General features: G+C 35.1%; 1 pseudogene; it reads right to left on the bottom strand.

Annotated features, from left to right (window-relative positions):
- Positions 1-4126: 4126 nt before the first annotated feature.
- The window catches only part of LOC127424576 (H(+)/Cl(-) exchange transporter 6-like), a 33497-nt pseudogene continuing 13442 nt past the window's right edge, over positions 4127-24181 (bottom strand).

Genomic DNA, 24181 nt, shown 5'->3' with positions numbered 1-24181 from the left:
GCTAGATACTGAGCCACGGGGAGCAGAAAAGAACTGTCAAAAGATCTGCGTAACAAGGTAATGGAACTTTATAAAGATGGAAAAGGATATAAAAAGATACCCAAAGCCTTGAAAATGCCAGTCAGTACTGTTCAATCACTTAGAAGTGGAAAATTCGGGGATCTCTTGATACAATACTTGTTGACCCCTCTCCAAACATAGCGCTTATGTTTGTGTCCATAAAGCTCTATTTTGGTCTCATCACTCCAACTTACAGTGTGCCAGAAGCTGTGAGGCAAGGTGTTGTCGGGCATATTGTAACTGGGCTTTTTTGTGGCATTGGCTTCTTTCTGGCAACTCAACCATGCAGCTCATTTTTGTTCAAGTATCGTCAGACTGTGCTCCTTGAAACAACCACACCGTCTTTTTCCAGAGCGGTCTGTATTTCTCCTGAGGTTACCTGTGGGTTTTTCTTTGTATCCTGAACAATTATTTTGGCAGTTGTGGCTGAAATCTTTCTTGGTCTACCTGACCTTGGCTTGGTATCAGAGATCCCAGAATTTTCCACTTCTTAATAAGTGATTGAACAGGACTGACTGGCATTTTCAAGGCTTTTTGGATTTCTTTTTATATCCTTTTCCATCTTTATAAAAGTTCCATTTACCTTGTTACACAGGTCTTTTGACAGTTCTTTTCTGCTCCTCATGGCTCAGTATCTAGCCTGCTCAGTGCATCCATGTGAGAGCTACAAAAACTCATTGACTATTTATACACAGACACTAATTGCAATTTAAAAAGCCACAGGTGTGGGAAATTAATCTTTAATTGCCATTTAAACCTGTGTGTGTCACCTTGTGTGTCTGTAACAAGGCCAAACATTCAAGGGTATGTAAACTTTTGATCAGGGCCATTTGGGTGATTTCTTTTACCATTATGATTTAAAAAGGAGCCAAACAACTCTGTGATGATAAATGGCTTCATATGATCACTATCCTTAAATAAAAGACTGATGCATGATCAGTCATATTTTCAAAATTAAGGCAAAAATTTCACAATTTCTTCCAGGGTATGCAAACTTTTGAGCACAACTGTATGTATATATATATATATATATATATATATATATATATATATATATATACACACATACATACAGGTGCATCTCAATAAATTAGAATGTCGTGGAAAAGTTCATTTATTTCAGTAATTCAACTCAAATTGTGAAACTCGTGTATTAAATAAATTCAATGCACACAGACTGAAGTAGTTTAAGTCTTTGGTTCTTTTAATTGTGATGATTTTGGCTCACATTTAACAAAAACCCACCAATTCACTATCTCAAAAAATTAGGCTTACCCTCCTTGTGAAGGGTGTCAGTGATTGTCTTCTGGACAACTGTCAGATCAGCAGTCTTCCCCATGATTGTGTAGCCTAGTGAACCAAACTGAGAGACCATTTTGAAAGCTCAGGAAACCTTTGCAGGTGTTTTGAGTTGATTATCTGATTGGCATGTCACCATATTCTAATTTTTTGAGATAGTGAATTGGTGGGTTTTTGTTAAATGTGAGCCAAACTCATCACAATTAAAAGAATCAAAGACTTAAACTACTTCAGTCTGTGTGCATTGAATTTATTTAATACACGAGTTTCACAATTTGAGTTGAATTACTGAAATAACTGAACTTTTCCACAACATTCTAATTTATTGAGATGCACCTGTATATATATATATATATATATATATATATATATATATATATATATATATATATATATTACTGATCATTTTTAAAGATCAAATTTGTGTATCACAATTAAGTAAACTCATGGGTGAATTTGAAATCATTTCATTATTTTTAAGTGGATGTTACAATTTTTGCAATATTAATTTGCACAATTATAATAAATACTGTAGAAAGGCCAGTATCATCTACTTATATATGATGTAATATTAGAATATATCCATATTTTGTATCAATTTAATACCGAAGCACTGGTAATTTGGACATCACTACGAGATGATAAAAACATTCGGGCCTTAAGCCCTGGTAGCCTACCCCTAGCATTGCCTGTAATCCTATTTGAAACACGGGGCTTTAGTGTCCCAACAACATAACACATCAACACAATTTCCACTTTTCACTCATACCAAATCACAAATTATGTGCTTGCGCACCTTTCTAATTAACCATAAGAAAACATTTCTCTCTCTTTTACATGGGTAAAAAATCACTAAACATGACTGATTCACATGGGAATAAAATGACGATCAAGCTCTGGTTATTATTACATTACCTCACATCTCTATATAAAACTAATACCATCCGAATCCCATCCATTTCACCTGGAAACTGCAGCTCACACGTGTCCAAATGTTCAAAAACTCTTCCTGCTTCGGCCACTGGGGGCAGTGCTTCGAATTTTAGTAAAGCCCCGTTCACACTGCAGGCGGCATGTCGCTAGACTTTGCAATCTGTGTTGCTGGTGGGCGTTCCTACTGCTGCTGCCGATCTAATGTTATTGGTGGACTGCACAACTGGCCATAGTAGCTTGAAATACTGTTTACAGATGATACTGCCGATAAAACCAAGATATCATTCTAATTTGACAAGGATTCAGTTTTTTTGTCTGTAAACATGCCCATTCTGCAGGAGAGTGTTTTATTTAAACTGCAGCAGTGCTTAATGCGTCATATCATTAAACAAGACGAACGTTATATCAATATATGAATCAAACTCACTCAGAATGCCGACACGGTTTTCCATGCATCATTTTATTAGGCCATATATATGTATGTGGTTAAAGACAAATGATATAGAACAGTGAAATCGCTCACAGAAACTTTTAACTTCCCGTCTTGCCTGCACTAGAGTCGACTCCAGTATCTCACACTCACCCTGCTTGGAGACAGATGACGTAAACTCCGCTGTCTTCACTCTCATTGGTAGTCGCTCGCCATTTGCATAAAGTTGAAATTTTCTTAACTTGTCGCTCCCCACGGCGATATCTTTTTTTAAAAATGATTTTATTTATTGCTTTAATATAACATGACAGGCCCACTGTGATCTCTGTCGCAAACGGTCGTGACAGCTCGTGTCGCCAGAAGTCGCTGTGCTCTCACTGAAAATGAATGGGATAGTGTCGCTGGTGGTGTGAATGGGGCTTATGCTGCCTTCACGTGCTATCGGAATTATCGTAAATATGAGTTTCCCACTCGGAAGTTACACATAAACGACCCCTCAAGTCGTAATTATGACTGAGAAACTTGGAGATAATTTTGATACCCGAGTTTCCGAGGTGGGAGGAGTCGTATACTTTCAACATGGTGAAGGAGAGTATGGTTTCTGGAGTGAATGACATGTTTATTCATTTTCCTAAATACAGCTAATTGTTAATGCTTGCATATATATATATATTCATGTATATTCATTCAAATATAAATTCATTCATGTATATCAGCAACCATTTGATGCATTTTGTACATTTTCACACCATGAAAATAGCTTATTTGACCAAAATTCCATTATCGTCAGCAAGCTAACTGAGTGATATGTATTATGGTGTCAAAATAAAAGTTCCTCAAGAAATACGTATGAATGAACCTGGCGTCGTACATTTTTCCCGTTCTTTCCGACAACAAAGCACGTGAACACGACGTACTCGTAATTACCACTTCATAAGTGGGAAGTAGGATAATTCCGGTAGCACTAACACAACTGAAGGCAGCATTAAGCACAGACCGAGTTCAGCTGAAGAACTTCCGCCCTACCGTCGCCAAATTCACTAATTTGCACTAAAATGTTTCTGAATTGAACAAAACAAACAAGGTTTTCCCAAATGCCATCCAAATAACTTTCCATGTTAGTTAAATGGATATTACAAAAGACTAACATCCAGTTCCTTAATGACATCATCCTTCAGGAAGTGACATCATTTTGGAGGGAAAACAACAGCACAAACATCCGTAAGTATTAGCAATAGATTTGATGAACTCTGTGATGTTTTGTGGGACTAGCTTGTTTCTATCCCTCTATCCTCCATCCTAAAACTACAGAAATGAGTTATGATGATATCAAAACCAAAAGATGGTTAAAAATATAAAATTTAATTTAAGTTGACACTCATGTAAGCAAATTCTCAATCACTGAGCAATGGCTATAGCACTTTATTTCCATTAAGTAATCAAGTTATAAATCAAGTTTAAAGGTGCATTAGTAATTATTTGATAATTGCTCAACTATTAAACAGAATGTTCTCTGTTGTTCTTCGTCGATTTGTACCCTCTTGTACACTTGTACTGTATTGCTTAAGGTTCAGATTGGTTGGTTTTAATTGTATGTAAATTCAGCCAATTTAGAAGAATTAAATAAGACTGATTAAACCCATCATTTAAGGTCTTACAAGTGTATACATTTAATTCCATCTACTGCACTGAATCCATCGCCTGCCCCTTCATAATGACAGTGTATATGACTTTACAACGGAGTATTGAGATGACAGAGATCAGTATGACGATCACATAATGTTTGCATGACATTCTTATTACAGAGATGGACGGTAGATTAAGTTAACTCCCCATACCTGCAGCACACATTCAGTCAACAGAGAAACCTCAAATAAACAGTATTAAAAATACATCAAATAAAACTGTCATAATCAGTTCTCATCAATTAAAAAACCTGAAATATAGAAAACTGACATTTTTAAAGCATTAAAAACATTATTTGCAGCATATCCTTGACAAAATATACTCTGTGGAATCCATCTTAAATAATATAATAATAAAAAAGGAAATTATGATGAACAATACAAAACAAGGAATTCTTAAGTGTACAAACGTGCCATCATTTCTTCTAATACTATTTGGTCTGCTTTTAAAGGTCCCTTGAAATCAAAAAGCTGCATCAAACCACAATCATATAATGACTCTAATATCATGATTGTAAGTTAATAGTGGATGTTACATTACATTCCAAAAGCATGTATATTATAATCAAATCCCTGTCATTCAGATGTGATTTTATGGTGGTTTGATTATTTCATAATTACAAACACACCCTGAGAACGTTCATCCCTGTTAAACTGAGGTCAATAAAATCAGGTAATGTCAACGGAATGGACAAAAAACTTTTTTTCTGCAAAAGGTTGATAACATAATGCCACAAAATTCAAGTTTCTTGTTATAATGCAGAATCTCACAAAGCCCATGAAGTACATCTTCAAGAACATATTTCACCCCAAAAAGAAAAAGTTTTTTGCACTGTGATATTCACATTCTCGCAATGCGAAAAAAAAGAAAAGAAAAAAGCATTCTCATTACTGTAATGCGAAAAAAAAATGCTAGATTAAATTAATAAATGTAATTTAATTCATTTATGCCGATATGCTGGAATTTAAGTAATTTATGCTGATTTTAAAATTGTGTTATAATATTTTTTGCTGTATTTCAATGCAAAACATCTTAATGGTACTAAAATAGGCTTCGTTTTCTTTAAGCAAAATATATCCTGCTTTCATGAGATTCACCCATAAATGTCAAACTGGATTTCAATCAACTCACATTTTATATCAAAACAGAACAAATGTGTCGCTAAGTCATTATACAACAACGGCATGGCTAAATGAAATAACTATCTGAACATAATATGCATATATTTTATGGATGGTTAATAGAAAAAGACTTTCTAATACATCTTTAATGCCATATCTGAATTCATTTCCTAACTGACAGGAAGGTTTTCCCAGTGAAAAGATTCATCACTCTTTGTATAAAAGCAAACGTTCATAAATACACACAAATACACAATGGTGCACACGCTTTCAAACATTTAGAACTCAAAATTAAAATGAAAAGTGCTACAGTGAAGTTGGTAAAGTGTAGGCAGCAAGCACTGTCAGTACAGAGTAACCAGGATGCTTTCCTGAAATGATCAATGGTACCTCACCTGCATTTGTGTTAGCATGATGTGTGTGTATATGTGTGTCTGGATGGTTGAGGTACAAACTCGAGTGGTCCAAACAGTAACTAGGAATCACTTAAGGTTTCAGGTCCAAAAGGGATCTACAATAGTCCCAGGTTTTGATTCCTGGAGCGCTCAGCTTATCTCACATGAGCCGTGGCTTGATTGCAGACGGCACGGTGGCATCTTAGATTGTGATGTAATGCTGTCTGAGTTTAGCAACTAAAAACTCATGGGTAAGATTATGTCTGGTGATTATTCCAACAATCTGAAAGAACAACAACCTTTATATCATCCGTGCACAACCAACTTTATCCAAGAAAATATAATCTCTTTGGTCATAAAAGTTAAAGGAATAGTGTGCCCAAAATGATAATTCTGTTATCATTTACTCACCCTTATATTGTTACATATCTTTTCTTTCTTCCATGAAACATCAAGTATCATAAATGTATGACCATATGACTTCGTGTGCTATATTCCAAGTCTTCTGAAGTCATACAAAAGCTGAAATTTAAGCTTAAGATTATCAGTGTATAATGACTTCAATTTTGGCCTGTTCCTCACACAAAGCTGTTGTATTGTTTCAGAAGACTTGGAATATAGCGCACAAAACATACTTTTATGATACTTTTATGTTACTTTGTGACACTTGACAGCCCCCAGTCAGGAGCAGTGTTTCATTATGTGTTCCGTGAAAGAAAGAAAATAATCCAGATTGCTGTACGGAACAATATGTTTATAATATATAAACATAATAATAAGTTTACTCTTTGTAACACCTACCTCTCCCACTGCATTGACTAAAGGCAAGTGTCTGAGCCCCATTGTCCTGAAAAGGTTGAAAACTTGGGATACGCGTGTATTTGGAGAGACAGTATACGGACAGGTGTTCATGTAAGGAGTCACATCCTGTTAAAGAAACAAGTTTCTGCTGAGTTTAATGAGTCTAATTATGTCTGAGAGAGAGCACTGAACAAACTTTCACTGTAGCACTCACTTCACAGCAAGAGCACTTCAGCACTTCCTGTTAACCAATTAACACCAATTAAGAGCCATTCTCAAGCACAAACACACACCAATAACACACATACACACAGTAAATATATGGGTGATTTTTCAATTGGGGAACTTTTTGAATATTTTCAGCTTTAACCTTTTATTGCGTTTAATTACTTGACAGTGTAGAAACAAATTTGCCAGAATTTCACAATTTTGGGGTTGCCCCTTATCTAGACTTTTAAAGGGATAGTTCACCCAAACATGAAAATTCTCTCATCATTTACTCACCCTCATGCCATCCCAAATGTGCATGACTTTATTTCTTCAGCAGAACACAAATTAAGATTTTTAGAGGAATATTTCACCTCTGTAGGTCCATACAATGCAAGTGAATGGTGGCCAGAACTTTGAAGCTCCAAAAAGCACATTTAGGCAGCATAAAAGTAATCTGTACAACTCCAGTGGTTAAATCCATATCTTCAGAAGCGATATGATAGGTGTGGGTGAGAAACAGATACATATTTAAGTCCTTTTTTACTATAAATCTCCATCTTTTACCAGCCCTGACCAATAGGTGGCGATATGCATATAGAATGTATATCGCCAAAAAACAAAAGAAGAAGAATGTGGAAGTGAAAGTAGAGATTTATAGTAAAAAAGTTCTTAATTATTGATCTGTTTCTCACCCACAACTATCATATCACTTTTCAAGACATGGACTTAACCACTGGAGTAAAATTCAGGTATAATAGGGAGAAACAATGCAAAGTTTGTATCACACTTTGTCTTTTAAACATTTTTTTTGCACTTCATCTTCATGCAGTAACACACTAATTCATGACGACATACATCATTCACTATATCAGAGACCCTCCCCTCGAAATTTGAACACAAGTGGTCACAGGAGACACATTTGAGATGGATGTATTAATACCAGGTGTAAATGGGGTCATTTAGAACAATTGAGTTTTTCCAGAAAAGTTTATATTGGGTTCTGATAGAAATGAGAAGTGACGAGAATATTTTGGAATAAAAATATGACCCAGGCATGTGTTCATGAGATTCACCCTAACAGTATCAATGAAAGTTTCAAAGATTGAATCCATTGAACATATGGCAATTTTTTTTTATAAAAGATTGCATAAATCAGCATTCGCAATGAGTTTTACTTCTGTAATGCGACACAATTCTGAGTAAAACAGAATATTCAGCCGAAAATAACGTAGGGTGGACTTCAATTTATCCACTGATATTTGATTTGACGAAACATTTCAGACTACTAGGGATGTCCCGATAAAATTGTTTTGGAGAACGAGTACAAGGTCCAATACTTCCTTTTCGGTACTCACAGATACGAGACCTGTTTTGTTTTATTTTTATTTTTTTCTGAATTACATATCAACAGTTTTTTTTACAATTTTATCATCAAAATGTTGTCTAAATAAATTAATTCATTTAAACGTTAAACAAATGAAAATATAACAATTAATTTTCAACATAATATTGTATTGTTTTTATCAAATGAAGTACTTTTATATTTCAATGCAATCCAATATACAACATTGGAGTTTTTTTTGGTCAAATAAAGTGTTGCATAACAGAGCATCATAGATTTGAGATACTGTTTAAATATAATAAAATGACTATTGATATATTATTATTATTATCAGTTGTAGCATTAAATGGAATATTACATAACTATACAGTAGTCATATATTTCTGTTGTACTTTTCTATCCATTTAAATTGAGCTTTTATTTTGTAGTGAAGCCCTTTCCGCTTCTGTGTTTTTGATGGTAGCTCCTCACCGTGGAAAAGCTATGTAACCTAAAGTAATTATTATACAGCAAAAGACTGCTATTTTTTTTAATAAATGTGTAATCTGTGTGCCTCATACTGCAAAGTGAATTAGCGCTCTGCTCGCTGTCATCTGATACAAACAGAGCGTGCAATGCTCCTGATGGGTGTTTTCCATGTATGAGCCAAAGAGTTCTAAAAGTAGCTGGCTTCTGAAGTGTGCAGCACATGCAAACTATACATTTATCTCATTAAATCACAGACTTTATGGTTTAATAATCACACTAGGACATAAAAATGATTTTTATTTGTGCGCTGAATGTTCACGGAATTACATTTGTACGTCAGATTGAATAATTTTTTTTGGTATCACAGCATTTTTATGAGCATGCGCTCTCCGACTCATCCCTACAGACTACAATATTATTGGTGAATTCGATTTCTCCCACTCATACGGTCTTACGCCAGCAGAAAAGAGAAAAGTCTCTTTCAGAGGAGAAAAAACTGCATATTGATGAAGGCTTATGACAAACAAACGAGCAAACTTTTTTTTTTTAAGTAATCAATCATGCACAGTAAGAGAGGAGAAAGGAAAAAAAGGATGAGAGAGGAAAGAAAAGAAGAGGGAGGAGGGTTGAGGGTTTTTTTGTGGAATAACACTAACTGACTGTTTCTCGGCATAGCAGATGCCGCAGATCAGTAAGCTGACGAGCTGCGATCGAAGGATAAGCCTGTGAAAGGTAAGCGAGCGGAACCTCTCCTCCAAAGTCCAATCCTCACTGGGAGACTGGTCAAGGTTAAGGTTCGGGTATGGCACATGTCTGCCAACATCAACAACAGCCAACAAAATAGCAGTGAGATCATTCATGCTTGAATCATTTAAAAGACTCATATCAAGGAAAAGATTGTTCTTGCTCCTTTGAAATAAGTTATCAATTTACCAATACAGAAATGCTGTTCCCCCCATGGATCACTGCATTATGAGTGTTACTACATGCCAATGTTAGGCTCACTCATAATAAGATTAATATTTTTCAAATGGACAGGGAGATAGGAGGTAAAAGGTCAAAGGTCACTCAGCTAACCTCCTCTCCAGCATCTGTTGAAGTATGTCCTGGCCTTCCTCAGCCGGCACCATGGCAACCTGCTCGTCGCACACGTTACGCAGCTCACTGGACGGGTATGATTTCATCGACTGACACCTCCTCCTCTGCTCTGCCGAATGTGTCAACACGCTGGTCTTCTGCGGGAGCGGAAAGGTCACGAGTTGTTTCCACCGCATACATTATCATTTAGCTGGTTTAGACATTTAAAACAATAAACCATCCTAAAAAAAAAAAAAAAAAAAAAAAAATTATTGGAATGACAATGAAATGTCCAAACCGGCAAAAAGAACAAAGAAAATGCCTTCCATGTTGACATTTTGTAAGGTTCTTGTAATGTTCTTGTAAAAAAAAGCCAACATGAAAAAGCATTCACAATGCATTAAACTTCCACAATTTGATGTCCTTTAGAGTGAATCAGAATAATCAGTGTGAATTAAAATAGGATGGGACTTGATTTTATCCTTTGAAATTTGAATGGTGAATTCTAATGGGTGTAAAAGAACAAACACTTTTCTCTCTTTGGAATAACTAGCAATGAGAAATTGTTCACAATAAGACCAGAAACATTTATTAAGATTCAGATTTTTCAATTTTTATATTTTCAATCTATTGACCTATCTAGGCATTTGTGATACCTGGATAGAGATGTTTAACAATGATTTTGATTCGGACTGACCTGTAATTTAATCATTAAAGGAATACTCCGGGTTCAATACAAGTTAAGCAAAATCGACAGCATTTGTGGCATAATGATGATTACCACAAAAAATTATTTCTATTCGTTCCTCCTTTCCTATAAAAAACCAAAAATGGAGGTTACAGTGAGGCACTTACAATGGAAGTGAACGGGGACAATTTTTGGATGGTTTAAACAGAGAAATATGAAGCTTACAATTTTATAAAAACACTTACATTAATTCTTCTGTTCAAATTTATTATTTGAGCTGTAAAGTTGTTTAAATTGTCATTTTTACAGTCATTTTAGGGTTTTAGGGTTTGTTGACATTACATCGTCATGGCAACGAAGTTGTAAAATTGGCTATAACTTTACACAGAAAAGGTGTAGTAAGTGATTTTATCACACTAAAATCATGTTAACATGCATATTGTACGCCTTGTGGTTATTCTTTTGAAAAAGTTAGTATTTTAACGTTCAAAAATTGGCCACTTTCACTTCCATTGTAAGTGCCTCCTGGTAACCCAAATTATTTTTTTATTTTTATTTTTTTAAAGAAAACGAGGGGCTAGTCAAATTTTGGAAATTTTTTGAAATCACAAATGCTGTTGATTGAGCTGAACTTGTACTGAACATGGAAAATTCCTTTAAGACTGATTTGTGAACTGTCTCAACTAATTCAATGAAAAAAATCAAGTCAAAAGAACAATTTACTGACATATCAGACATCACTATGTCTTGCATGCAAGTTTTACGCACCACAAGAGCAATAGTATAGTATACTATTAGTATAGCAATATTATAGTGCAGTGAAAAACTAGAAAAATACATATTTCCTATAGAAATTTTCATGACTTTTAAGATTTTATTAAATCCCATCCCCATTTATTTTAGTAATCATTAGTAAATGCCAGGTGAGCAAGTGTAAGGACAGTGAAACTGTTGCACTATCAATTTAATAGCAACTGCTTAAAGAGCTAAGCAGCACTCAAATCAAGTATCACTTGAAAGTGAACCCCATCCTCAACCTAAATACAAGTGGCATTCTTCACCAACCCCCAGAACAGACCAGACTCTCTTTTTAAATACCACTATTACAGAATACTGATCATTAACAAATCTCCTAATATTCTTATCTAGCTCAAAAATGCATGAAAAAACAAAACAAAACTTAACTTCAACACTACCCATGCAAAGCATGCTGGGAAATGGAAATCCCCTGCCCAGATTCATCAACACTGCATTAACACCAGAAAAAAGTAATCATGTAGTCCCAACTCAAATGGATAGAATGCAATGAAATCAAGTTGTGAGAAAACATTCTAGAATCGTGTTGCTACATGGTTGCAAGATACATGCTTACTGGCCCAAGTCAATAGATCCCATTCTGGTTTTTAGATATGGCTCAGCACCCTCCTTCAGTTGAAGTTTATGGGATATTTTCACCTGTTTTATCATCTGCCAGGGAAAAATTCAAAGTCTGATTGCTTAAAGTAAAAGCACACCTGTCCGCAACAAGCCACATGATTTGTTGTATCAAGAACAAATAATGTGGGATGAGGTACACACCAAAAAAAAAAAGAATACTTATTGTTAGGGATTTGAGCAACTCCCATACCCTTCGTGTGAGCAATAGTAAAAGTGAAGCTTGCCTTGAGCAACACCACTAATAAAAATGTGTGCTACTGAACACAAGCAAGGCGAATAAAAACAGTAGACTATTTGCACCACCTTGTGGTTACATTAATATAGTTCAACCCTGGTACGATTAATACCTTGAATTTTATGTTGTTGCTTATGAGGATATTTCCCTTCATAAACTCCCTCTCGTTGTCTCTGTTCTCAGTGACGACAGGGAAGGCGTGATAGATCGTGGACCTCAGGATGCTAACCAGAGACTGAATGCAAGTGTGAGGATACACATACCTTAAATTGGGCTCCATGATGCCACTAGCCATCAGTCTAAGAAAAATGAGGGGAAGACAGAAAAAAGAGTAATAAGTCAGAAAATGAGAACTTCAGGACAAAAAAACAAACAGAGGGCACAAGCTGCAAACTGTGGTACAACACTTAAAAACACTATCATTCTACCAGCTAAAGATTAAAATTGAAACTTGAAAGTAGTTTAGCAGACAAATGTTAATTGTTAATTGTGCCTATGCATTCATTTATTTATAAAACTAAAATCATACATATTTTTAATGAATCGGATAGGAGGAAAAGGAAGTGAAGCCAACAAGTATCCAGTCCTCAATACTGAGTTCAGTAGTGTTTACAAAGCATCTAAGGATGCATATAATGAACTTCATTAATTATTAATTAATCATCCACTGATTGACAGAATGCCAGAAGATTTTAATTAATAGTTCACCCAAAAATGAAAATTCTCTCATCATTTACTCACCCTCATGCCATCCCAGATGTGTATGACTTTCTTTCTTTTACAGAACACAAATTAAGATTTTTAGAAGAATATCTCAGCTCTGTTGGTCCTCCAAATTCAAGTGAATGGTGGCCAGAACTTTGAAGCTCCAAAAATCACATAAAGACAGCATAAAAGCAACCCATCCAATTCCAGTAGTTAAATCCATATCTTCAGAAGCGATATAATAGGTGTGGGTGAGAAACAATATTTAAGTCCTTTTTCCTATAAATCTCCACTTTCACTTTCACATTCTTCTTCTTTTGTTTTTTGCCGATTCGCATTCTTCGTGCAAATCGGCAACTACTGGATGGGGCTGGTCTAAGGTGGAAATTTATTGTACAAAAAGGACTTAAATATTGATCTGTTTCTCACCCACACCTTCGCTTCTGAAGATATGGAATTAACCACTGGAGTCATGTTGAGTACTTCTATGCTGCCTTTATGTGCTTTTTGGAGCTTCAAAGCTCTGGCTCCCATTCACTTTCATTGTATGGACCTACAGAGCTGAAATATTCTCCTAAAAATCTTAATTTGTGTTCTAAAGAAGAAAGAAAGTCACACACATCTGGGATGGCATGAGAATGAGTAAATAATGGGAGAATTTTCATTTTTGGGTGAACTACTTTTTTTGGTCACTCCATAATTCTCATACTTCCATTATTTCTTAGATTTAAAAACTTTAATATTATTCTATATGTGGAAAGAATAAAGAGTAATTAGGTGTGACTGGTAGCATATAAACAAACACAGGTGTGCTCTCTCACTTGTCCATTTCGACTTCTGTTTCCCACTCCAGCAGAGGAACTCCTTTCGGATGAATGTGAATATCAGATATTCCCTTATTAAAGAAATCTCCAGTCCACTTCACCACCTGACAAAACACAACAGCTTTTATGATGTCTGGGATGCTGTGATGTGTATGAATTTATAGTTACAGTCATGTATAATTTCTGTAAAAGATCCTTATCTAGTCTCTGTAATGCTGTTTGTGGATTAGGGCTATGCAATATATTGAATTTGTATAATATATATGAATACTATTATATATGAATACATAGAAATATTATACTGGTACTGATGTAAAATGTAACTAACATTGTGAGTATTGCAATTTCAAAACACTTTTGATCTAGACATTCAGTTTCCTTAAAGGAATGTTCCGGGTTCAATACAAGTTAAGCTCCTTCGACAGCATTTGTGGCATAATCTTGATTACCATAAAAATAAATTTCGACTTGTCCCTCCTTTTCTTTAAAAAAAAGCAAAAATCTGGGTTACAGGGGCACTTACAATGCAAGTGAATGGGAGCCAATCAGTAAACATTAAAACATACTCACTTTTTCAAAAATATAGCCACAAGACATAAACAATATGCATGTAAACATGATTTTAGTGTAATAAAATCACTTACTAACCTTGTCTCTGTAAAGTTATAGCCAATTTTACAACTTTATTGCAATGACTATGTCAACAAACCCCAAAATGACTGTTAAAACGGTGATTTAAACAACTTTACAACTTACAGAGGTTTAACAGAAGAATTAATGTAAGTGTTTTTATAAAATTATAAGGTTCACATTTCTGCATTTTAAACCCTCCAAAAATTGGCCCCGTTCAATTCCATTGTAAGTGCCTCACTGTAACCTCCATTTTAGAAAAGGAGGGATGAGTCGAAATTTATTTTTGTGGTTATCAGCATTATGCCACAAATGCTGTTGATTGAGTTTAACTTGTATTGAACCCGGAATATTCCTTTAAGAGCGTGCCAGTAGGTGAGTTCTGTGCCTGCTCATTGTATCCCAATGAGTGAGTATGAGAATGCAAAGAGATATTTTAATAGCGTCTCTAAATTGAAACCTCAAAAATGCAGATACACTTGATTTTGATTTGTTTACATTAATCAACTGTTTGTTTCAATAAATTGGTTCAAAACTCTTGATTTAATGAATGATTTGCAGCATCATTCAGAAATGTTTGCAAAAGTCTAGGCATGGCATTTTTCATGCTTTAAAAAGTTTTAGTACACATATATGTACACATACAAGTGAAGATTGCTGCTTTTTACTAGGGGTGCACCAAAACAAAATTTATATGTCAGTACCGATATCCGATTATTTAGAACAACATCTGCCGATACGATATCGATAGTTTGGTGGTTCTGCTTTTTTATGCTACCTTGCTTCAGTTCACTGATAAGTGATTAGACAGCTTCGAAAGAAATTTAATAACTTTACTCCCTATGTCTCTACATGTCTCAGAGCAACTGGTCTCAGTTATAAACGAAACACTGAAACAAAAAGCACATTATTAACTCACATTAACTGAATTCTAATCAGCCTATTGTCAGGCTCACATTAAATTGCTAAGATGTCTTAATGTTTTCATGTTCTTAACTCAAATTAACGGAATTCTGAAGCTTGTCCCTTTTTAGCTCAAGCAGCCAACACTTTAGCTTTAACAAACTCATCATACTGCTTGCTGTGTCAAGCTTTAAGGTGAGCAATCAGATTAGTTCAAAGTTTTATCTGTTGTTCCACCTTGTGAAATTCTAGCTGTGAAAAGCTTACAAGTTGCAACTCTGCTGTCACTGTCACCCATTTCAAAATTAATTCCACACAAGAGGCATTTCTTTCACAAAACCTGGAAAACCTAACTTGACTATTTTAACCTAGGTTTTTATCTTAAATGTAACATTCTGAATTTATATCAGCTATTTGACTGAAATGATGGTTCCTTAATATGATAATAATAATAATAGTAATAAATCAAATTGATGTCCCTCCCCACAACCTACCACTAATAATAATAAGTTTAAATAGTATATCTTTCCCAAGCCAACCTAATAATAATAATAACTAGATAGATACATTCCCTGAAGAAAATGTGAGTGGTGCTTGCCGTGGCAAAATTTCTCACCACGATGTCCAACTAACTGCCCCAAGTTGAAAGAGGCCACCCCCATGACAGTAGGATGTTCTGGTGCAGAGATATTGGTGTTATTCCATGGTTGCTAGGGTAACCCATATGGATGCTAGGCAGTTACCAGGGTGATACTTATCAAGGCTCCTTGCTATCCTGAGTGAAATAAGTCAGTCTGGAATTCTCTACGATTTTTTGGTGCAGAGATATGTAATTTGTTACTTGGTTGCTAGGGTAACCACATGTGGTTGCTAGGCAGTTGCCAGGCTGATACTAAGAAGGCTGCTTTCTGTACTGAGTCATACAAGCCAACACTGAAATCTCTATGACATTCTGATCCTGAGATACCCATCTAAGTGATTTGGAATGGAAGTTAATGGGGTTTGGTTGCTAGGGTGCTCTAAATGGTTGCTAGGGCATGGCTAAGTAGTTTCCAAGATGATACTTGAAAACTGATTGCTCACCCAAGTTAAACAAGCCAACTCTCATGTCTCTAGAACATTCTGATCCGAAGATTTCCCTCTCAGCCTTTTTGAATGGATGTCAATGGGGCTGGCTACTAGGGTGCTCTTAATGGTTGCTAGGGAGTGGTTAACCATTATTCATAATTCAGATATTATCGGTTATCACATGCATGTCTGTTTTCCTACCATCAGCGTAATCATGATGGGAAGTCCGTATGTGATCTCATTGGTGGATTCGATTAGGATGATCGTCAGGCTGATGGTCATTCTGACCACACCTCCAAGGAAGGCAGCCGCTCCAAAGCAAAGCAAAGGTCCCCAAATATATTTGCATATGGAAATTTCTGCAATTACACACAGTATTAATTAACATTATTAGAAACATTATTAAGCCCAGAGATGGTGATGTAGTTTTAATTTTACTAGATTTGTTCTTTTTCTGAAGGAATGTGATTTATCATCATTAAAAATAAGGAGGCAATTATATTTAAAACGAACTCACACACAACGTAATCGGATGCAGATATCATTAGATAATTAACACGAAAAACAATGTGCACACAGCATCTGGCATCTTGCTATCTGGCTAAAAACAATTTAGCTTTCCTGGATCAGATGACATCATCGGAAATGACGTCATGGAATGTTAAACCAATCGGATTGGGTTCAGATCGGTGCAAAAAGTCATCCATATTTGGGCAGAGAGACATGTGATTGGTGACTGTTGTTACATATGGCCACCAAGAGATGGCACCAAGTCCATGACAGAATCAATGATGACTCAAATGGCACAGAATGAAACTCATTCTGTGAAATCTCATTACTAATTCATATCTGCATGCTATGCATGTGTAATTAGAACTTATGTACAATTATTATGTTTTATTTGTTTGGAGAGGCTTTTCGACAATTGGAGACATTTTGGACACTAGGATAAATTATTTTTGTAATGCTATAACTTTTTATTGCTTTGATGTATCAACAGAAAATTTTACTCAGTAACAGGTGATATGATTTGGAACATCAGGTTTTAGGACCTACCTTATTTACAGGGGTATAAAAGAAAACTTTTTGTAATTGTTTCAGCAGTTTCTCAGGCTAAGAGTCTCAGAATTTATCATAATCTATATCATTAAAAAAATTGAAAAGTTTTCTTTAAAATTATACCAAACAATTGACCCTCTTTGGGTTTTTTGTACAGTTATAAGCCTTTAATTTTGGGTTTTTTGTACAGTTATAAGCCTTTAATTTTGGGCATGCCATTGAAACAGGAATTCTTTAAAAACACCTTTAGTGTTTAAAGGGTTAATCTCTTTCCTGTTGGCTATAAATTACAGTCAGGGGTAAAACAAAATAAATAAATAAAAATAAAAACACCTGCGTGCAATACTTCCAGAGTCGTCTTTGAGACAGGCTGCTTAATCTTTACATCTAACTACAAAAACAACTACCACAAACAAGTGTGCAGAATGAGAGACTAAATCTATGAACCTAAAAATGAAGTCCCAAGTACAGAATTAGCTAAGTCTGAATTTGAAGTAGATGCTATGTTTACATGAAAACACAAACATTCTGTGAAAAACAGGCCTGTGGAAACAAGATGCTGTTTAATTGCTTGTATACGGTCATGTATTTTTTCAATCACCAGAGAAGCACATACTTTTAAGTTTCAGTACCAGGAATATGTCTGCAAATTGGGACTTGGTTGTTGACTTTCAGTAAATATGTAAAGCTATCTGTCAAACACAGTCAGTTTTAACTTTCACAACAAAACAAGCTTAAAAATGTGTTTTTAAAGCCTTTGTGTGCTTTCTGGAACTTGAAAGTTTAGGACCACATTGACTTACATTGTATGGACAAAAACAACTCATACATCTTCCAAAAAATTCTTCGACAGAAGAAGGTCATATGAGTCAGAGACGCCATGAGTGTGACCCTTACAAAAATCAAGAGTTCATCGCAAATTCGTCCAAACTTGCTGCAAATTCCCCACCGATCATATTCACATGCAAATGAGCTTTGCGGCAAACCTGTGGCAAAACGTTTATTGTTGCCAAATGTTTGCTGCAGGTTCACCACTACCAGTGAAGAGCTGCAAACATTTATGGCAAATCACAAACTCATTTGCATGTGAAAATAATGAGTGGCAAATTTGCGGCAAGTTTGCGAGAACTCTAGATTTTTTTTTGTAAGTGTGAGTAAATGATGAGAATTTTGGAAGGGTGGTAAACTGTTCCTTTAAATGAACACCAAGTAATTTATTTGTGAATTGCTAAACTTTTAAACAGAATGAAATAGTACTAATAGAAGAGTATTTTTTAAAACTATGTTTAAATTATACACACATGAGATGAAGACTCAAATCATTTCAGTCAAAGAGAACAGGCTGCTTTATTCTACATATGATCCTGGGTGCACATTCATGAGTGCCGCCATGTTGAGATCACATGACCAGCCAAATCGTACTTGCTTTATCTCATTAATCATTGTAATTGGACGATTTCACTCGCAGAATAAATAAATCACGGTCGAAAATGACATCGGTAACGGAGAACTTCTGTTTCTGTGCGATGCTGCATCTACGCCGCTAAGTGTTAAGTATAAATATTATTGAGTGAGTGATTCTCATGAAACAAGTCAAAAAAGTGCCCTGGTCTTATTTTATTCCAAAGTCAAAATAAATAAATAAGAAAATATATTTTGAATTGTGAAATTCTCAACATGAAAAATGATGATGTACTATTTAAACTGTATTTACACATCAAAGTAGTGGCTCATTTTAATAAAATATTTTTTGCACAACAGCATATCTTTGACTATAACAGTAAAAAAATTACTGTGTTGCGGTAATGAGACTTAATACTGAAAATAATAGGAGCAGTAAAAGTAAACATCTGGAGCGTGTTACAGTAATGAGAAATTGGGGTAAAATGTGTTCTGAAAATAATGTCACAATGAAGAAAGTCTTAATGGTCCTAAATGTAGGCTTAATATTTTTTATATATATATATAAATTATTTTTATTTTTTTATTGATTTGGGGTTAATATGAACAGGACGTTTTCTTCACAGGTTGTGAGAATCACCCGAGTGCAACTTTAAAAAGAATTGGGAATTTTAGAGCAAATTAAGGGAATAATACCAATTATATCACAAGAAAGCAGGTTATGACATTATTAAAATGGTATAACTCTTACATTTTGAGGACATTCGCCACCAAGCATCCTAGTGATGCTCCACATAGAAGAGACGGCACAAATAGACCACTCGGGACTGAGACACCATATGTCCAACAACTTAGAAAAAAATACAACACAAAGAACAGCGACAGCGTGACCGGACTAATGGTAGCTGTGAACAAAACCAGAAGATTGATAAAGAGAGACAAAGAGACTTAGGCTTAGAAAATACAGTAAATAATACAGCTACATGTGCACAGTTTAGGAAATTTCAACTCAATTTATATAAAGGGTAACTGTAGGGAATCCCATTCAAAATCTACATGAAGAAACTGATTTTTAGCATTAATGTATAAACTAGAGGTAGATCAATATATCAGTTTTACAGATTAATCTGTGCCGTTAGTTGCTTTTTGGAACTATCGGTTATCGGAAAAAATATATGCCGATAGTTACCGATATTTTTTTATTTATTTTTTATTCCTTATCAATAAATCTGATCTGGTGAAATTTATAAATACACAACTCTTCATCTGGTGAAAATATAGGCTAGAAAAAGCTACATTTGGTAAATACTTGCATATTGACCACTGTAACAGAGCCAAGTCTCTATCATTTCAAAGTCCCTGGTGTGTTTCCGGCTTGTTTATAGTTAAAAGTCTCGTTATGCACCAAATCTTCATTTCTCTGCTTATTATTGGGATTTTGGTTGCACAGTAAACTGGGCTTTTGGGATTTTATAAATGTTTCTATTAAAAAAAATGTATCGGCCTTTCCACCTTCTTAGTTATCGGTTTCAGCAAAATCCACTATCGGTCGACCTTTAGTATAAACCTTTCAAGACCGACCTACCACGAGCCCAAATTTTGTTAGATATTTTATAAATAACATTCTGCCTCACATTAAATATACAGATAGCACATATTTGTATGTGATACTCACACATTCAAAACTTAAAATTACACTGTGAAAAAAAAAAACCTGATCATAAACCCATTATGGTTATATTGTTTTGTGTAACTCTCTAACCATTCTGGTGAAAGAGCTGATGAATTGCCACCTCTTGAGGGTTGAAGAACAGAGTGGCCATGTCATTATATGTGTTGTTGTAGCAGAAGAATTGTCGAATGGTTGAGTTCTCCTCATTTACAGACCCCTATACAACACAAACCATTCCTGCATTTGTCTCATCTATACACACATGTATACTCCATAGAAAAAAAGCTTGGCACGTACCTGGCCAAACCTCAGGATACAAAAATCATTGAAGTTTGAAGTTATTGCCATGTCGCAAAATTAGGTTTACAGGGTTTATTGATGGTTTGTTGTGATTTGAGAGTGAATAATGACTTAAATTTAGCTTTGTTTGTAATACAGTGTTTTTGTATGTCTTCAGAAGACTTGGGATCTGATGCAAGAGTCGCATGGACTGTATTTAGTGCTGTTTCAGCCAAGCAGTTATTCCTATGCATAATTTTTATATCATTAGCAGTAGAGGTAGACTAATATATCGGTTTTACTGATTAATCGGTGCCAATAGTTGCATTTTGGAACTCAGTTATCAGCAAAAATCTATGCCTGTGGCCATCGCTGGAGAAGTCTACAGTTTGTACAGCTTGATTCTACAGAATAACAGCAGCCTCTAAGGGTGAAATAAAAACCATAACTAACACCTCATGGGAATTTGCTGTATCTAAATCTTTCATAATTGACAAAATATTAATCCATATTTTTATCCTTCAATGCATATTTTTTCATTTCGATCAGTTAATCAAGTGTTCTAAATTGAAGTGAGAGCATGCAAAGAAAAATGTGAATACATGGAAACGTACATCATCCTATCTCCAACTTACACGTACCTCTAGTCTCCAAATTTATTTCATCTGGGGAAATATACACACAAAAAACCCTTCATCTGGTAAATATATAGGCTATAGAAAGCTTCATTTGGTAAATACTTACATACAAAGCATTATAACAGAGCCAAGTCTCTGTTATTTCAAAATAAGAGTCCCTGGTGTATTTGGGGCTTGTTTATAAAGTCCCATGTTATGCACCAAATCTTCATTTTATTCTGGTTATTATTGGGATTTTGGTTGTACAATATACTGCATTTGGGACTTTATTCATTTTGGATGATGTAGCCTCTATAGCCCTGTTCACACATGCATCCAGGTAAATTACAGGTAAACAGTTTGGTTGCCTTTACTGGTAAATGGACCACTTGTGATATTTACACATAACATCAATAAGGACATTTTAAGGTAATGATATTTTCCAAAAAGGTTGTGTTCACACCTGACCTCTAACCAGAAATTTGCAGGCAATTTTCTGGAAAAGATTGTATGTGAGAAAGGGGCTCATATCTGTGCCCGTCATAGTAATGAACGACTAAAATTTTATTTGACATTCTATATTTAAAAACTGTAAACTTATTAATCTGTTCTCATCCTTTCCACAACCCTAGTTATCACATCTGCAAAATCCACTGTCGGTCGACCTCTAATTAGGTCAGGTGTACAATTGCAAATTAGGTCTCGTCTTGATCTGAAATCTGTGCTGCTTGTGTGTAGGACTAAACATTTAGAAGTTTTTGAGAGAGACATATTGACAGAGACACTCTAAAGCTTTTGGACTTCACTAGTGTTGCGGTTTATACAGGGGATTCTTTGAATGTGCTGTTGTATACAGTATATTATCTGTTGGAAAGAGAAGGGCTCACTGCATCCAAACGCTACACTAACACAATCACGGGAATTTGCAATGCCAGAGGCCAGTTCTGTCTATTCAGCTGCTGACAGATTCAGTTGACAGAGGGAAAACTGCTCTCATACTGATAAATGAAAATCATAAATAGGATATTTGTTTTAGAAGCAGACACATATTGTACAATTTAATGGAAAAGAAGACACAAGAACAAACAAGACACAGCTAAACAAAAAAAGAACAGAGAAAAATATAAATATCCATAAACTAGGGCTGTGGATTGAGTAATTGTAAATAAATATGTATATTTAATTATTAAAGACAATTAAGATAATAAAATATTATAATACACAATAATACAGTAATTAATATGTATTATTAATATATTAATAATAAGTAATTAATATATCAAATCAAAGTTATATTACCGTAAATTAAATAATGAATTTAATTACAATTAAATATGTAATAATAAGGGCTCGGAAATGTAACGCTAATTTTAATGCAATGCCCGCTTCACATGATAGGAAAAAGGTGTCCTGAGTTGTTCCTGGCAGGCTACTCAGCCTTACAGGCTTCGATTAGGTTGGGGGCGAGTTTAGGGCATCTGCTGTCTGCCAGGAACAAACCCAGGCACCACTGTACAATAGGCGATGTTTTTCCCCACTTTCTCTGGCTAAATTAGTATACTAATTTAGAATATACATTTGCGGGAGGTACACGCTTGACTCAACTGCACATCCAAGCACAGAAACCGACTGTGTGAGGCAGTAGACGCTTGTTCAGTATGCGCCACATTTGTCCTGTTCATTATAAACACGGGGGCGGATTTATTGTACCGAGAATGGAGACTTCACCCACAAGCGGTGAACCAGGCCTGCGAGAGATACCGGCAAGCCTTGTAGAGGATGAACGGCAGTTTTGAGATTTGAAACTTCAGTAAATTAAACTTCAGCATTCAATATGTTTTATACCTGTATAGTGTAAATGTATAGTGTCTAATAATGCTTTAGCAATGTACACATAAGTTTGAATCTGCGAATTTGATTCTATTATTAAAACAAGTCCACTGTAAGACGGCAGAAGATTTTGTCCAAATTGTAATTACAACATGATCACTGATTTTATGGCAAGTATACATATACTTGTGTCAAAGATTACTACCTTTAAAATGTGTCTAAGAAAAAAAATAAAACATTTAAAAATGTACAAATATAAATAATTAAAATAAATGATGGCTAACCAATTTCTTGAAAATTATTTGAGACAAAATATAAAGTAAATATATTAATTTTTAAATGTTTGTTGTAATACATCATATACCATAAATTAATCACAATTAATCACAGAAAACGATTAATTAGTTAAATTACATTTTAATCGACTCACAGCCCTAGTTGTAATTCTATGTATAAATAATATATGTATATATTCAATATCATAGACTTTGTCAGTTTGAACCAGTCTGGCCATTCTCTGTTGACCTCTCTCATCAACAAGGCATTTCCGTCCACAGGACTGCCACTCTCTGGATGTTTTTTGTTTTTGGCACCATTCCTTGTAAATTCTAGAGACTGTTGTGTGTGAAATATCCAGGAGATCAGCAGGTACAGAAATACTCAAACCAGCCCATCTGGCACCAACAATCATCCATGCAATTATCTAATCAGCCAATCGAGTGGCAGCAGTGCAGTGCATAAAATCATACAAATACGTGTCAGGAGCTTCAGTTAATGCTCACATCAACCATCAGAATGGGGGAAAAAATGTGATCTCAGTGATTTGGACCGTGGCATGATTGTTGGTGCCAGATGGGCTGGTTTGAGTATTTGTGTAACTGCTGATATCCTGGGATTTTCATGCAACAGTTTCTAGAATTTACTCAGAATGAAGGGGAAAACAAAAAACATCCAGTGAGTAGCAGTTCTGTGGTTGGAAATGCCTTGTTGATGAGAGAGGTCAACAGAGAA

The sequence above is a fragment of the Myxocyprinus asiaticus genome, chromosome 33, assembly GCF_019703515.2.
Source record: "Myxocyprinus asiaticus isolate MX2 ecotype Aquarium Trade chromosome 33, UBuf_Myxa_2, whole genome shotgun sequence".
NCBI lineage: Eukaryota > Metazoa > Chordata > Actinopteri > Cypriniformes > Catostomidae > Myxocyprinus > Myxocyprinus asiaticus.
The sequence above is the reverse complement of the archived record's forward strand: the minus strand, read 5'-3'. Positions and strand labels throughout refer to the sequence as shown.